The sequence below is a fragment of the Callospermophilus lateralis genome, unplaced genomic scaffold, assembly GCF_048772815.1.
Source record: "Callospermophilus lateralis isolate mCalLat2 unplaced genomic scaffold, mCalLat2.hap1 Scaffold_45, whole genome shotgun sequence".
In the NCBI taxonomy this organism is placed as follows: Eukaryota; Metazoa; Chordata; class Mammalia; order Rodentia; family Sciuridae; genus Callospermophilus; species Callospermophilus lateralis.
Genome location: NW_027514398.1, coordinates 11986012 through 12002694, shown reverse-complemented (window position 1 = coordinate 12002694; position 16683 = coordinate 11986012). Strand labels below are relative to the sequence as shown.

At 45.7% G+C, this 16683-nt stretch overlaps 1 pseudogene; it reads left to right on the top strand.

Moving 5' to 3' along the window:
- Positions 1-16683, top strand: part of LOC143388970 (kinesin-like protein KIF26B) — a 186538-nt pseudogene that overhangs the window by 138299 nt on the left and 31556 nt on the right.

Genomic DNA, 16683 nt, shown 5'->3' with positions numbered 1-16683 from the left:
ATGAGATTTCACACAACCATTTCTCTCCCTTTACTTCTTAGTACAGTACAGTCACTCTTACCTGAGTTGGTGCTTAACAAATGCTTCTAGAAGGAGGAGTTGCGTACAGTAATGAGCTAATTAATTTAGTGAACATGAGTGTGCTGACATTCTCTTTGGAAGGACAGACTGCTTCTGCAGGCAGTAAGTGATTTGAGCCACCATCAATGACTGCAGCCTGGTGCTCCAGTGATTTCAAAAGCCAAACATTTGTTTCTCTTTGCCTATTTCCATGGAATTGGCTTTTGCTCTTGCTTCATGAAACATCTGAACTAAAAGAGGGACAGCACAACTATTGAATATATTATTGAGTACTAAAGAAAGTAAGACACACCTTCATCCTCTGGGTGATTCTGTATCTGGAATGACATCACAGTTGCCATTACTCTAGAGAGGGGTCAGCAAACCTCTTTTATAAAGAATAAGATAGTAAAGATACTTTTTAGGCTCTGTTACAATCAATTTACTCTTGTAATACCAAAGCAGCCTCAGACAATATGTAAACAACCAGGTTCATTGTGTTCCAATAAAACTTAATTTATAAAAAAAATCAGTGGTCAGTTTGGCTCCTGCGGCCCTAGTTTGTTGGCCCCTGTTATAGAGTGCTTCATGATCTCTCATGTTCTTTTAAAATTATTATTAATTAAAATATGCTTATTTTGTGGAGATATGTCAGAGGAAGGGAACACGCCTAGCAGGTGTGAGGCCCTAGGTTTGATCCCCAGCACACAAAAATAAAATAAAACAAAATGTGTTCATTATCCTGTTCTTTTTCATTGCTTTTATGGTAGCCAATGAAAGGGTTGACTTATTTTGAATAGCAAGATTTTTAAAAAATTACTTTTAAAGGCATATGTGGTCAGGTTGGGCAGGAGGTGAAATGTATGTCCATAAAACATGACTACTTAACAGAATGCCATGTTCTTCCCCAGACCCCAGTCAGCTTAGCTTTATAACCAGTACCTTCTCGCTCTTATCCTCTATAGCAAGGGCCCCTCTCATATGACCCCAAGACTCTGCCTCCCTCTAGCCAGCATGACACTCAGGCAAGACTAGCCAGCAGCTCACCCCTTCTCTTCTGTCACTTCAGCCTTGATACTAAGCTGTGAACTGAATTCGTGCTGACCATACAAACTCTCTGGAAACTCTTTAGTTCCCTCCCCACAATACTGAGTTCAGCTTATGGTTGGCAGCCTTTGGTACCCTGACCCTTTCTTCACCTGCCCTTCTCACTCACTTGCTAATCTTTGTTCCAAGTTAAGGGGTTATCATGAGGTTGAAAAAGCCAAGGTTTTCTCTCCACCATATTTTACTCCCCTAAGGACATGTCTTTGAGTCTAGATTGGCCCAAGCATAAAAGTCTGGTTGGCAGTTTTACTGGCTTTCTTTCAACAAGGAGAGTGAAAATGCTGGTTGCCAAACAAAACATATGACATGACTTCTTCCAACAATGTGAGGTTCAGAAAAATAGCAAGAAAAATTTGTCTATATCATCATATCATGACCGGGGATCCTGTGGGACAGGCAGTGCAAGCAGGTTGATACAACAACATAATATCTTTTCATTCCAACTTTGGTGTCTTTCCCTGGAGACTCACCTGGAGAGACAGAGGAGCAGGCCTTCTGCTTGGTGCAACTGATGGACAGACTTATCATGTAGAATGCCGTAGTATAGTCAGTCATCACCATTTGTAGATTCTGTAGTTGCAAATTTTCCTACTTGATAAAATTTCTTTCTAATTTTTTAGTTAGCTTTTTCACTGCAGTGACTAAAAGGGTCAACCAGAACAATTGTAGAGGAAAGATTTATTTGAGGGATCACAGTTTCTCAGTCCATAGAAGCCCAACACCATTCCTCGGAGTTCCAGGTGAGGCTAAACGTCATAGCAGAAAAGTGTGGCAGAGGAAAGCAGCTCACATGATGATCAGAAACAGGGAGATATATACAAATATATTCCCCAAAGCCACATCCCCAATTCCCACCTTCTCCAGCCACATCCTACCACTTCAGTTACCACTCAGTAAATCCCTATCAGGATTAATTCACTTATATGGTTAAGATCCTTATAACCCAATCATTTTTCCTCTGAACCTTCTTACATTGTCTCACACATGAGCTTTTGGGGGACACCTCATATCCAAACCATAACAGTAACCCCTGAACAATACTCAACACACTTCAGAATCATTACAGGACTTGCAGAGTGGTGGAAACTTTGAGTTTCCAACCCATATATTCCCCATTGAAATGGCACAGGGTGCTACTCTGCCTTCTTATGTCAGCTCTTCTATTTATAAATAAGTGTGCTTTCAAGTTGATGTACTGCTACATGGTTTTTGTTTTGTTTTGCATTTTTTGTGTTTTTGTTGGTGATTTCACTGTTTTAAATGATCCTGTGCATGGTGCTAACATGTTGTCTAATGTAACAAAGGGCATGAAGGCTGTGATGTGCCTTGTGGAGAAAACACACATGTTAAATAAGCTTCACTCAGGCCTGAGTTACAGTGCTGTCGACTGCAAGTTTAATATTAATGAATCAATACAACAGTACATTCAGAAAAAGGAAGAGGAAATTCCCTGACCTATATGTAAGAGCACTCCAGAAAATACTAAGTTAATATCTGTAGAACATAATGAAGCTATCAAAATAATTTTATTTTTATTTTATTTTTTTAGAGAGAGAGAGAGCGAGAGAGAGAGAAAGAGAGAGATAATTTTTTAATATTTATATTTTTTTTAGTTGTTGGCGGACACAACATCTTTTTTTATGTGGTGCTGAGGATCGAACCTGGGCCGCACACATACCAGGTGAGCGCGCTACCACTTGAGCCACATACCCAGCCCCCAAAATGATTTTTAAAAGTAACTGAATTTGCAGATTCATGAGATGATAAACAGTTAAATAAATAAAAATCTGTAGCCCAGTGTATTGTTGAGAGGCCAAAAGCCAAAGAAATTTATGGTCATATTACTCTGGTTCAGGAAATTATTGAACCCTTCTTGGTTACTGTTTATTATGAAGCAATAATGCATATGTTTTAGTACTTATTAGGAATAGGTATTAAATAAGTTATCTTTCAACAGAAATACAAATAAAACAAGGTTTGTAATGACCAGTTGATGAAACTTTTGTGACAGGATCCTCACCAGAGGCTCACTAAACCATGCATTTTCCCCAAAAGTCATGGACAATTATTCACTAATTCAGGACTCACACATATTTTATAGAACCTATATGATCATAACTATCCCAAATGGAACCTATCTTCTGCATTCCATATTGAAGACAAGGCCAAGGTGCACTGTCTTTGCCATGATAAGACTCAACCTCTCCACTGAATGGCTATGTCCACGACACGTCCTTTCTGGACATGAAGGGAGTTAAATGTATGCAGCTGGTCCATGGTGCCCCCCCACACACCTCCCTTATTGCTCCTTTCACCACTTCTTTCACTGGTTATTTTGTGAAAGGGAAGCCCTGGTATATTTATAAACTGTCCTGTTACTGAGCCATTGTGAGCTCAGCATCCCTGAACAGACACCTTAATTGGTCTCAGATGGGAAGGAAAACCTATCACACCACAGTCTCTCCTACCTGAAGCTGGATTCAGGTCACATGTGAAATGGCCCCTTGTCTGTTGACAGTTGCCTGCATCTCCCACAGTCTGCGGAACTGGACAGTCCATCCCCAGGGGTTTCAGTCATGCAGATGAACTCCTCTCATCTGGCATTACAAACACATCGCAGAGATATGAACATAGGGCATGGGAAACACAGAGGCAGCCTCAGCCTTCAGGGGAGGGGATGCTCCAGAGATGAAATGACACTTGGTAAATGCTGCTGATGAAGTAAAAAGAGGCCCTTTAAAAGCAAGACAGAAAAAAATGGTAGAACAAGTATAGGGATGGAAAAAAAAAATTGAGACATTCCTGTACAATACTTAAAGTGTCCAGAAACAGAATCGGTAAACCCATGGGCCTCATTATCACCACTCTGGACACTTTGGCCCCATACAGCAACTGAAAAGTTTCCAGAGGAGGCCTTTCTAGAAAGTTCTTTCAATTACTGAGCAAGTGAGTATTTGGGCTTATTTCTGTGTTTCTCCACTTATCACGAATACAAATACATTTTTTCCTTCTGTGCTACTAGATACAAATATGAGAATTAAGAGACAGTGAGGATAAAGTGGTTTCAACTCCTTGTAAGACATTTTGCATGTATTATAAACACATAGATCTTCAATACAAGTTCTCAGCAGGGAACTGCTTTTTGTTACAGGGATTATCTGTGTGCACAGACTTGCAGAAAAAGGCAGTGTATGCAGATAGCATGCTGAGTCACTGGTCACAAAATCATTTTCTCCTGATCCCTTCTTCCCATTTCTATTCCCAGGCCTCATTATGTGCAATGTCATATGCACACAGACACACAGGAACACCCCATCACATCCATGAGAGAAGTGCCCAGCGAGGTGTTTGCATGAATTTCATCTTTGGAGTAAGAAGCACTTGCTCAGCTGCCAACCACAAATAGCCCCATGCTCCCATGCTGGAAAATGATGCTAATTGGTGTGCCATTTAAAAAAAGGAAGAAAAAAATACCAACCACAACAAAATAACCGTGTACAGACCTAAAGACCTACCCTGACAGTCAATGTGAAGCATGGCCCATTAATGCAGCCTTAATTCACTTTGTTTGGCAGAGAGAGCAAGCTCACCATGCTGCTTCGGGAGTCTCTGAGGAACATGAACTGTCGCACCACCATGAACACTCACATCTCTGCCGCAGCTGGGAACTATGCAGAAACCCTGTCTACCATCCCGATCACATCAAGGGTCTTGAGGATGAAGAAGAAGAAGTTGAAGGTAAGCAGTTCACAGTGGGTGCAGTGGGTAGTGGAGCTTTGGAGCCTTGCCCCAGTACTGAGAGAGAGAGAGCCAAATCAATATTGCTGATCCCCAAACACAGGGGTTCATGTGAAAGCATCACTGCTGTGGTCCCCACTTGGGGGCAGAGAAACCTTCCCACTGACAGGAGAGAATCAGGTCTTCTGCTAGCCCTGGGTATCCAGCCTGACCTCTGACAGTGCTTGGTGTGCTTTAGATAAATTTTGAGATGAAAAATGTTGAAGAGATGGAAATTATTCAGTTTTTCTCTTGCCTTACTGGTCCTATGTAGATGAAGACTGTGTCCTTCAATGAGTCAACTCTCTAAAGAGGGTTATTAACTTCTTGCTCATGTGGCCCTATTGCCCACCCCCATGTTCAGGAGTGATTTCCTGGCTGCTGGAATTGTCATGTTAATTCAATGTTTTCTGCTTGATACTGAGTCTGCTAGATGCCACTGGGCTCCTTTCCTCTGGCAGAAGCAAATCCCAGACAGTGGCAGCTTGGCAAGAATTCCTGAGAGGACCATGGTGGTTTTGGCCACTCAGATCCTGGGGGTGGGGCGGGCAGCGATTAACATGTGGGAGGGCTTTTCTTTCCTTCTCCTTTATGTATTTTTTAATGGGGGGATGGAGTATAAAACAGGGTTTCCCAACCAATGTTCTGTTAGTTGTATTCAGGAATAGCCCTTAAGAGGTAAGAAGGGGACTGCATCTCCTCTGCTGAGCAGCCTCTAATTCCTCAGTGTGCCATATAGGGATTATCTTAAGCACATACAGCTATTATATAGAACATTGGGCACTCTGATATGGCCCACTGGAGTCATGGTTCTGCTTTTCAATGTGGGAGATCAATCAAAGGGACCTTTAGTAGCTCCTGTTGAGTCAGTGGCTTCTACCATTTACCACATAATGTCAGGCTCCCTGGGAGGGCTGTCTCAGAGGTGCCACATATTAACTGTTCTCTCACTCATAGTACATGTCGAGCTACTCTGGTGGAGAAAGCTCCTGTGAGGAAGGTAGAATGTGCAGGCCCACCCAGATGAGAACTTTCCATACCAGAGCCACGGTGGACCCCGACTTCCCCATTGGGCACCTGTCCAGTGATCATGACTACTCCTCCAGTAGCGAGCAATCTTGTGACACTGTCATCTACGTTGGGCCTAATGGCACAGGCCCCTCTGACAAGGAGCTCACTGACAATGAGGGGCCCCCAGACTTTGTTCCCATTGTACCTGCCCTGCAGAAGACCAGAGGTGACAGCCAGCCCACAGAGGCAGGAGAGGCTGCAGGCAGCAAATCAGAAAGGGACTGCTTGAAGTGTAACACATTTCCTGAGCTGCAAGAGAGACTAGACCTCATTTATGGCAGCAAGAAGCCCAGTAAGTTTCCTTTTGAAGAGCTGCCTGTACAGTTTGGAGCAGAGCAGGCAAGCAAATGCCCCTCGTTAAGCCAAGTGTCTGGGGCAAACTCACTTTCTGAGTGCGATAAGGAAGACAATGGGTCAGATGGCCAGCTGACTGATTGGGAAGGCCCAGACAACCTGGCCTGTAAGATGCAAAGGAATCACTCCCCTCTGCCTGCCACAGTATGCAGCAGCAGCCCCACCCCAGCCTCACCCTGAAGCATCCCAGGCAGCAGTGGCCAGATGGTGCAGAGCCCCGTCCTCCAGAGCAGCCAGGAGAGCCTGAACTTCTGTGGCTTCATGGAGGGCAAGCCCAGGCCCATGGGCTCCCCACAGCTGGGCATTGCCAGCCTATCCAAGATTTCTGAGTACAAACCCCCCAGCTCTCCTTCCCATAGACACAAAGTCTATACCCATAAGGGGGTCCTGCCAACCTCTGCTCCACTGCCACCATTAAGCAAGGATTCTGGCATGGTCTCTAGCAAGTCCTTGCTGCAGCCTGAGGTACGTACCCCTCCAGTTGGAATGAGCCCCCAGGTTTTGAAGAAATCTATGTCTGCTGGGAGTGAGGGGTTCCCAGAAACCCCTGTTGAGAAGGAGCATCAGGCAGCATCCCCTCCAGACTCCAAGAAGGAGATTCTGAACACCACAAAGGTGACCATGCAGCAGCCATTGGAGCTGAATGGGGAGGATAAGCTGGTGTTCACGCTGGTGGAAGAGCTGAACATCAGTGGAGTCCTGGACAGTGGCCGTCCCACCACCATCATCAGCTTCAATAGCGACTGCTCTGTGTAGGCCTTAGCCTCAGGCTCCCGGCCCGTCAGCATCATCATCAGCATCAGCGAAGATCTGGAGGGCTACTCCAGCATGGCTTCCGTCTCTCAAGTGAGCATCACACAGTTCTTGCCCATTCTGAAGCTAAGCCTGGATGCAAAGGCTCAGGAGACAGGCAGAAGGTGTTCCTCCATCAGCTCCTGGCTAAGCGAGATGAGCGCTGGCAGTAATGGCAAGCAATCATGTCACAGTTTCATAGCCCAGACATGTTTTGGGCATGGGGGAGGCCATGGCAGAACCTCCAGCCTCAGAGTTTGTTAGCAGCATCCAGAACACTGCTGTGGTGTGCAGAGAGAAGCCCAAGGCAGGCCCTGACAACCTGCTCATCTTGTCTGAGGTGGGGGAAGATTCTTTCAACAAAGCCACCCCCATCAAAAGCTGCAAAATATTCACACTGGAAAAGGCCATGGTCACCATCTCCAATATAGCCAACCTGAGCAATTGCGAAGGGTACATGCCCATGAAGACCAACATTATGGTCTACCCCTGCATTGCCATGAGCCCTCAGAATGTGCAAGAGCCTGAGGCTTCTACTGTCATCTCCAAAACAGCTGCCAGAGCAGTCCCGTCCCAGGAGAGTAAAGAAACCAGTGCAAAGAAAGAGATGAAATTTGAGGACCCCTGGCTGAAACGAGAAGAGGAAGTGAAAAAAGAGAATGCTTTTCACAGTGAAGAAGGGATTAGATATGAAACTGCCACAAGCCCCTCTAAGCCTGAGACCAGACCAGAGCAAGAACAGGATAGGAAGCCCAGCCCGGGCGACAGGCTCAGCAGCAGCAGTGGAGAGGTATCTGCCTCCGCAGTGACTGAAAGCTTCAAGAGGGTTGTGGATGGGTGTGAGATGGCTCTGCCTTGTTTGGTGGCCCAGAGGCCAATGTATTCCAGCAAAAGCCTGAAATCCCGCATCCTTCCTAGAGCATTTCATTAAGCCAGCAGACACGAGGAGCTAGACAACTTCTTCTACCACTGCAGTGCTGACACCAATGGCCTGGGGACAGCATCAGGCACCCAGGCCTCTAAGGCAACCCTGGAGCACAAGGTAGCTTCACCCAAGCATTGTGTCCTTGCCCTGCCTAAAGGGAATTCCCTTCTGCCCCCTGTTCACAAGTCTAGCTTGGATCAGAAGAACCGGGCCAGCCCCTGGCACAGTGCCAGCAGCAGCAGCACCACCAGCAGTCCCTTGAATCAGCCAGCCACATTCTTGGCCAGATTCCCTGATGAGACCAGCAGCAAGATGAAGGATGCCAGTAGCAGTAGCAAGTTCTTCAGTGCCAAGCTGGAGCAGGTGGCCAGCAGAACCAACTCTCTTGGCAGAATAACAGTCAGCCACTACGAATGCTTGTTGCTGGAGAGGGTAGAGAGCCTGTCCTCCATGAGCTCGTGACTGCACACTGGCAAAGACAGCACCATGCCACTTGCTGGCAGGAGCCTGGACCGGCAGCACAGGGGCCTCACCACCCAGCTGCAGCTCCACCCAGTCAGCAGGGGCTTCGCCCAAGGCCAGCCAGTCCAAGATTTCAGCTGTAAGCAAGCTCCTCCTGGCTAGCCCCAAAGCCCGTAGCCTGTCAACCTCCACCACCAAAACCCTCAGCTTCTCCACCAAGTCGCTGCCTCAGTCAGTGGGCCAGAGCTCCAACGTGCCCCCCAGCAGGAAGCACATGTCCTGGTTCACCCAGTCAGTCAGCAGGAACTGAAGCTCTGGATTGGCTTCCAAACTGCCTCTGAGAGCAGTCAATGGGCGCATCTCTGAGCTGCTGCAAGGGAATGGGGGCGCCCGGGGATTGCAGGTGCGGTCTGGAGCCGAGGCGGAGGAGCACAGTGGCGCTCCCGTGGAGGACAAGCCCGCAGCAGCGCACCTGCTGTCCTCGCCCTACAGCAAGATCACCCCACCACGGAAGCCACACCAGTGCAGCAGGGGGCATGGCAGTGACAACAGCAGCGTGTTGAGCCAGGAACTCCCGCCGGCCATGGGGAAGACTGCCCTCTTCTACCACAGTGGTGGCAGGAAGCAGCTACCAGAGCATGATGAGGGACAGCGAGGCCACCGGCAGTGCGTCCTCGGCCCAGGACTCCATGAGTGAGAATAGTCAGGTGCAGGAGCCTGAAACTCCCAAAGAAATGGTCCAATTCAGGCAGGCGCTTGAGGACAGGGTCCCAGGAAGGTAAAGGGCAGGTGTGTGTGAGGTCCACTGCTCCCCTGTCCTCTGATGAGGGGACCTCCAGGTCCTGGGGATTGAGATCTCATTTCTTCTTTCTGACATCCTGTCACTTGTAGTTCTTGGCTAGGGATAGAACCACAGAAGGCTTCACTGTAAAAACTTGTTGTTGTGTGCATCATTAGACCTTGAGGCTGCCACCATCCCTCACTTTCAGCAGGGGGAAAGGCCAGGGTGCTGGATGCACAGGAGCATCCATGAATCACTGGCTCTTCCTCTATGGTGTCTCCCTACCTGGTCCCTGAGCAGTCGCTTTATTTGCTCAAGCACTGTACTACTTTTGAGAGGTCTCTGAGGGATCAGGTGAGGTTCCCTGACCTCAGGACTACAGAAACCTATATGTGGGACTGAAGGTCTCCAAGACCTTGGAGCCTCTCTCAGGGATGGAGTATATTTTGATTCACTGAAGACGCAGTGGGAGAGGCCTTCCTCCACTTCCACCCCAAAGACAGTCATGGACAGTCAGGAGTGGACTCCAGCCACAGAGGTTGCACTTCTCCTTTTCTTCACACATACAGTGCCACACCGTATAGAACCACTCATACACTACCACCACTGTGGTGGGAGGGAGTCTTTGCCATCTCTAGGAATCTGTTGTCCAAAGGCACATACTCCAGAACTCAGGAAAACCAGTGACATGTTTGTTGGAGTTTAGTGTGACATGTAACAGTAAGTTTTGATGGGCAAGGAGAAGAGAACTGGGTAGGTGAGGTGAAAAAGATTGGAAGGAGAGAAGGAAGCAGGGATACAGAAGCAAAAGGTACCAGGAATAATGAGATACTTGAGAATTTTGCCTGGAATAATTTCTATTCTTCAATGACTTCTAAAGAAATTGTCCCCATTCACTCTTTAGCCTCATCATTCAAATAAAAAAAGAATAATGCCAAGCCCCAAACGCAATGCAATTCTGTGCCTTGGTTGAAATGCAGGTGGCAGGGGGCCTGTCCTCTGCCACCCCTCCCCCTTCTGTGGAATTCTAGGCTCTCCAGAAGCCACTGCTTTGCAGAATATGGGTATCAACAGCCTATTTGGGATTAAAATATGGGGTGATGCTCAGAAAGCGGGTCCTTTTTCTACTGCATCAGCTGCATCTGCAGCTCCTGTCCCAGAGACTTTTTCTATCAATCATGACATTGCTTTTCCATATTCTACCACCAGTGAGTTCTAGCTCTGGAATGCTCCAATCCAGATGCAAGGACTCTGATCAGAGCACATCATAACCCTTTGTTTTCCTCAAATCAAAGAAATGGCCTTAAGGGATCATTAATTCATGCAGTTTTACATCCCCAGATGTCCCACCGCCACCCCCACCCCATTGCAACTCACAGAACATGGTGGTGAGGATGTTACATTCTAAGAATGTTTGGAAAACTTCATGGCTGTCAGCACCTTAAAGTCTTTATTTCCCAGTGGTGTGTGTTTCAGCATCTGATGCACTTGGTCTGTGCTCTGCTTCACCCCCCCCTCCTCAGTTTCAGCAGCAGACATTGGAGCAGAACCCCATATAAGACAAGTTGGAAGTGACAAGCTAGTCAGTGAAACAAAACAGCTGCTGTGTCCTATCATCAGGGCCAAGGGCATATCAATGTGTTGGTATTAGTCACTAAACATAACAAAGTTTATCTACATCACTATCTTTTTTAGTATTTATTTTTCAATTGTAGTTGGACATGATACCTTTATTTTACTTATTTATTTTTTATGTGGTGCTGAGGATCGAACCCAGGGCCTTGCACATGTTAGGTGAGCGCTCTACTCCCGAGCCACAACCCCAGCCATGCCACTATCTTTGTGGGGAAGAAATATCTGCTTGCCTCCCCAGTACTTGACTGACAAACCCCGTTATTTCAACCTACCCAGTGTTGATCTTCAAATCTAGACGATTGTGTGACATTTGCTATGTGGTCATCTGTGTTTTAGTGTTAGACAATGCTTTCATTACTTCTCTCTAATTAAGTACCTTGAATTAATTGTTCTTTCATGGCTTTTTATTCTCTTTCAAAACATTAATTTATTGGTTTGCCTGTTGTAGTGGAACAAAGAGGAGGAAAAAGATGTGAAAGAAACAAATGTGCACAATAGCTCCTTGGAGAGTGGCCACAGGTTTTGCACATGACCTTGCTCAGGGCTGAGTCCTTTCACAGGCACTGTCCTTTGAGGGTCTCTTTTTAGATAAGACCTTTGGAGGAAATAATATAAAATTAAAATGTGATGGTAGGTGCTAGAGTTAGGATTTCATATGGAGTGCCCAGAGCATCAGACCTTTGTGATCTGCTGCCACAGATTTGGGTCTCCATGATGGATTTGGTGGTGAAGTGGAGCTCATTTCAGGTTAGGTGACCTTGACTCACTTGTTTATGATTATTATTAAGAGAAATGCTGGCTCTCAGGTGTTATAAGCATCCATCAAAAACCATTTCTTTAGGAGAAACCATAAAACCCCTCAAAGGAAATTCCTAAGAAGATGGCTAATGTTTACAATTACTAGGCAGTGGTATTTTATTTGAGATGTCTTTTGAGTTGGGAAAATTTTAATGCTTTGGTTATTTGCTTTACAAAAAGGAAATAGAATTTTATCATTGGGTAAATAACGGTGAGCACTCAGATTTCCTTGTGATGCATATAACAATAGAAACTATCAAATCTCACCACAGTTCATTATTACAGCCTCATTCCTAGAGACCCATGTTATTAGTAAGAGTGAACATAATCAGGCTTATTCTTATGGTCTTTGTGTGGAATGGTGCAGTGAGAAGATTAAGCCAGAAAGTAGAAGACATGGGATCTTGAGTTGTGTGATGGCTCAGAAACAATTAGCCACTCTGGGCTTCAGTTTTCTCATGTATAAGTTAAGTAGGGATTTGGTAGATAATAGCCATGGTCTGCCTGTTGCCCACATCATAAGAGACTATTTTAATTAATACAAAAAAATATTGAAGGCAATATGACATCCTTTTCATAAGGCAACCCATTGTCAGGAAGCTTTATTTTTGGTTGTTATATCTGATAGTTTTCCATTACTGTAACAAAATACCCAAGGCAATCAACTTAAAAAGAGCAAAGGTATATTTTTTATTGTGGTTTCAGAGATTTCAGTCCCTTATCAGACAGGCCTATTGCTTTTGGCAACACAGCATAGTGGGAAGTGTGTGATGAAGCAAAGTCACTTACCTCATGGTGGCCAAGAAGCAAAAAAAAAAAAAGACACTGGATTCTCATTATCCCCTTCAAGGGCATATCCTGGTGACCCAAGACCTCCTACTTGGCCTCGGCTCCTGAAGGTTCCACCACCTCCCAGTCATGCCACGTGCTGGGGACCAAGCCCATAACATATGGGCTTTGGGGTTATACCCAAAATTACACCACAGCACTTGTTAAGCATTCATCAGGCATGTACTCCTAGAGCTTAGTGATATAGAAGGCTCCAGTGAGGAAGGAATGTCAGCAACATAAATTACAAGGTGACTATAAGGAGTCTGTAATTTAATTAGAGAGAAAGGAAGAAAAGCATGAAATTGAGAATGGCGGGGTCAGGGACTGAGGGCTGCCCTGTGTGATTGGGGAGTGCAGACATAAGTGTATCAGATATTTTAGGTAAAGTCAGGACCCTGTGAGTCACAGCAATGGTAAGAAGGCTGCAGGGAAATACCAGGCCGGGGCCTGGTCTTGAAGGATCCTGATATTTTCACAGGCAGAAGGGGTGGAAGGCACTGGAGATGAGGGAGTAGAGCCCAAGCTCCAAACTGCAAGACCACGATCAAGAGGGGCCTATTCTTATTGAGAGACAACAAAATGCAATCCCAGATTAAGTTACTCATTGACCATCCAGGAACTGAATAAAAGTGCCCACTATCTTATATTCTATATCAGTCTCTAAAACTAGAATAAATATATATATATATATATATATATATATATATATTATTTTAGAGACAGAGATAATTTTTTTAAAGATAGAAAGAGAGAGAGAGAGAGAGAATCTTTTTTTTAATTTTTATTTTTCAGTGTTTCAGTGGACATAACATCTTTATTTTATTTTTATGTGGTGCTGAGGATTGAATCCAGTGCCCCACGCATGCCAGGCGAGTGTGCTACCACTTAAGCCACATCCCCAACCCCAAGAATATATATTATTGTAGTTGGCAGTGGGGAGTCATTACAGGTTCTTGACCAAGGAAGCCATGAGAGAAACTTGTAAGTTACTTTAATGAGTGGATTTTCATTCATCCTCACACAGTTCCTAGCTGGCCCCTCTGTGGTCAGTGACATGAAATTGTATATAGTCTAGGGCTATGAATTAGAGTAATGCCAGCCAGCACAAGAGTGGATCCCATGTCTGTCCCAAACAGAAGGCATGTAAGTTGCTGAGGGTCTATCAGTCTATCCGTGGGTGGCGTGTGACAGATGCCAACATAGCAACAGTCAAGCCCCCTATCCTAACACTACCACCTCCGTCTAGAGTCTCACCTCAGTCATCATGCAAACTCTCCCTAGAGCATCTTTATCTTCTTCCCATGGTCCTTCATACCACCCTGCCCTCTTGGCATCTTTCTCTTTAACTGGAGAGGTAAGGCCAAAAATTAGATGAGCATCTTGGCCTGAATGAAGCTGATACCTACTGCAGGGAGCCCAGGCCTGCTGCGATCCAGCATCCAGAAAGCTCCAGGGTGAGGGAGGGTCTGCCCACAGAGAAACTACCCCAGGAAAGCCTGCTGGTTCTGAGACACACGGAGGCCTTGACCTGATTGGACATGAGCTTCTACACATCCTGTTTTGCTCCTGCCTCAGCCTGCCTGAAACTCAGCACTGAGCAGGTGCAGGTTAACCTTGGATATCACTGATTCATGCATTAGTTGGTTGGTTGGCAGAATATCACTAAAATTCAGCTCATATTTCTTTTCTATGTATTTTCTTATCTTGTCCTGTTGGTGATAAGTACTTTAAATGTTGAGTCTAGTCTATTTTTGTCAAAAAAGCACCAATCACATGTCTTCCCTTCTCTTCATGTCAGATAAACATTACTGACTGATGGGCCCATCTTGTGGGTTGTGATTTGTCACCTGTAGTGAATTGAGTTCCAGGGATACCAGGTTCAGTTCACACAGTGCTACACAAGTATTTGTGACTAAACACCCCTTGCCAGCATCTGAGAGCACCGCGGTTTGCTCTGCTTCTCATTTTGTTCTCACGTGCATGTCCTGGTTTTGTTTTAATAGATTCCAGAAACACAGTGGCCATGGGCTTAATGAAGACTGGAGGAAGGAGAGCCACTTCCTGGCAGATTTAAGATTTCAAAACTGTTTCTAAGAGTCTGAACCTAGAAAGAGAGGAGAGAACCTTTTTGAATATGTTATGGGGTAGGGAGGATTAATTGACTTTCTAAGGCACCAAGGAAGTTCTTTAAGAGTAAGACCATAGATGGGGGCAGAGGGCATGATGTGGTCCCAGGTACAGGGCTGAGAGTCACAGAGAGTGTGTGAGGAAGCTCAGGCTCTGCTTAGAGGGGACCTGGGAGGCCCTGGGGCACCTGCTTCTTTTTCATCTATCTTCCTTATTTGACTCATCAGTTCTAGCATTCCAGGGAGCTGGCTTCTTGCAGATCAGTAAGAACATACATAGTCATATTCCCTCATTCCCTTTCTCTCACTCTCTCACTCTCCTCTATGTCTGTGGTTTCATTTCTACATAAGTGCTTCATGCTTTCCAGTTCATTGCTCTCCTAGTGCCTGCACCTTGACCCAGAATGTGGTGGGTGATGAAGGGGAAAGCTCATGCAGGAAGATTCCTATCCTAGAGATAGGCATTTGGAAATAGACAGAAGTACATGCCTGGAGAGTGTTGTGAGGCCTCCTTGCTCAAAATGCCTATGTTTTCTAGGCAGCAGAATCTTCAGCTCAGTGATGTCAAAAGCAGAAGGCCCCGCATCAGACAGCTCACCTGGTCTGTCTGTACTTCAGATGACAGAGAGAGATGGACAGTGATGTGTCATGAATATTGCTGGTGGCCAAACTCAGAAGGGGATGACTGAGAGGGTTCAATCTCCATTTAGTGAGAATGGTCTGGTTGAATATTTTGTGAAAGTAACAGCGGTGACTTACTCAGGCCAAACCTGGGACATTTCATACAGCAAAGTTATGTTGGCAGTTATCAGCCTGAGTATTTCTTTACATTCTGGATTTCTCAAGGGCTGTGCTGTTTGAGCAGAAAGTGGTCAGAAAGAGAGACATCCTGATCCTCTAGCATTAGAAGGAGGCTGATTTCCAGTGCACCATCACAGACCCAGCAGGCAGTTTGTGGTGGGTGCTGCAAGACTCCTGTCTGGCTGGGGTGCCCCACTGGCCATGGTTCCTGCTCAGACCCCACCAGCAATCTGGTAAGAATGGTCAGTGGCAGACTATGCCCCACAAAACTTGGAAACATCTGCTTACAAGGTGGATATAGTAGACCTTGCAGAAAGTCCAAGAACTTTACATGGGGACCAGACAAGACCCTGGAGCCAGTCTTCTCCCTATGATGTCATAGCATGCCAATATCATTGCTCCCTGGGTCCTTTAAAGGAAAGGAAGGACACCATCTCTACCTCTGAAACATCCTCCACATCATTAAACTCCATTTCTCTACCCTGACTACATCCCCTTTGCCCTTTTCATTGGTTTTCTCTATCATCACCAAGATCAGGCTTATGATGGGTGTTTTAATGACTTTTTCATCACTATGACCAAAAGACCTGACAAGAACAACAAAGAGAGGAAAAGTTTATTTTGACTCATGGTTTCTGAGGTTGGAGCAAACTCTGTTGATCCATCTACAGGTTCACTTCCATGTGACTTCCCAGCACTCTATGCATGGTGGCCCTCAGGGCCGCCATCTTGCTCTCACTGATCAGTGAGACCTGCTTCTGCTCAGAGTCTGTGAAGGTGTTTGTCACTTCTGGCTTTCTGGAATGCTACCCATAAACTCCTCTGAGTTGTGGAGTCGCACTCACCCAAACATCCATCCCACCCTCCCTACAACTGACCTGAGGATTTCTAACTCTTTATTTGGGCTCACTTCACTTTACAAACTTCAGTGTCCCTAGAACCAAAAGAAAAGAGCAATTCCACATGGGTGCACTTGGCTATGAAGTCAGTAGCAACACTGAAATGGTTTAACACCTCCAGTTCCTGAAGCCCATGTGCTTTCTCCCTAGGACCTCTAGCAGGAACCAAATCTTTTTTTCAGATTTGATTCTGGGTGCAGAGACCGAATGGCATGCGGTAAAGCACCCAGCCCTCTCACTTTCCTGAACATGGGATTATGGGGA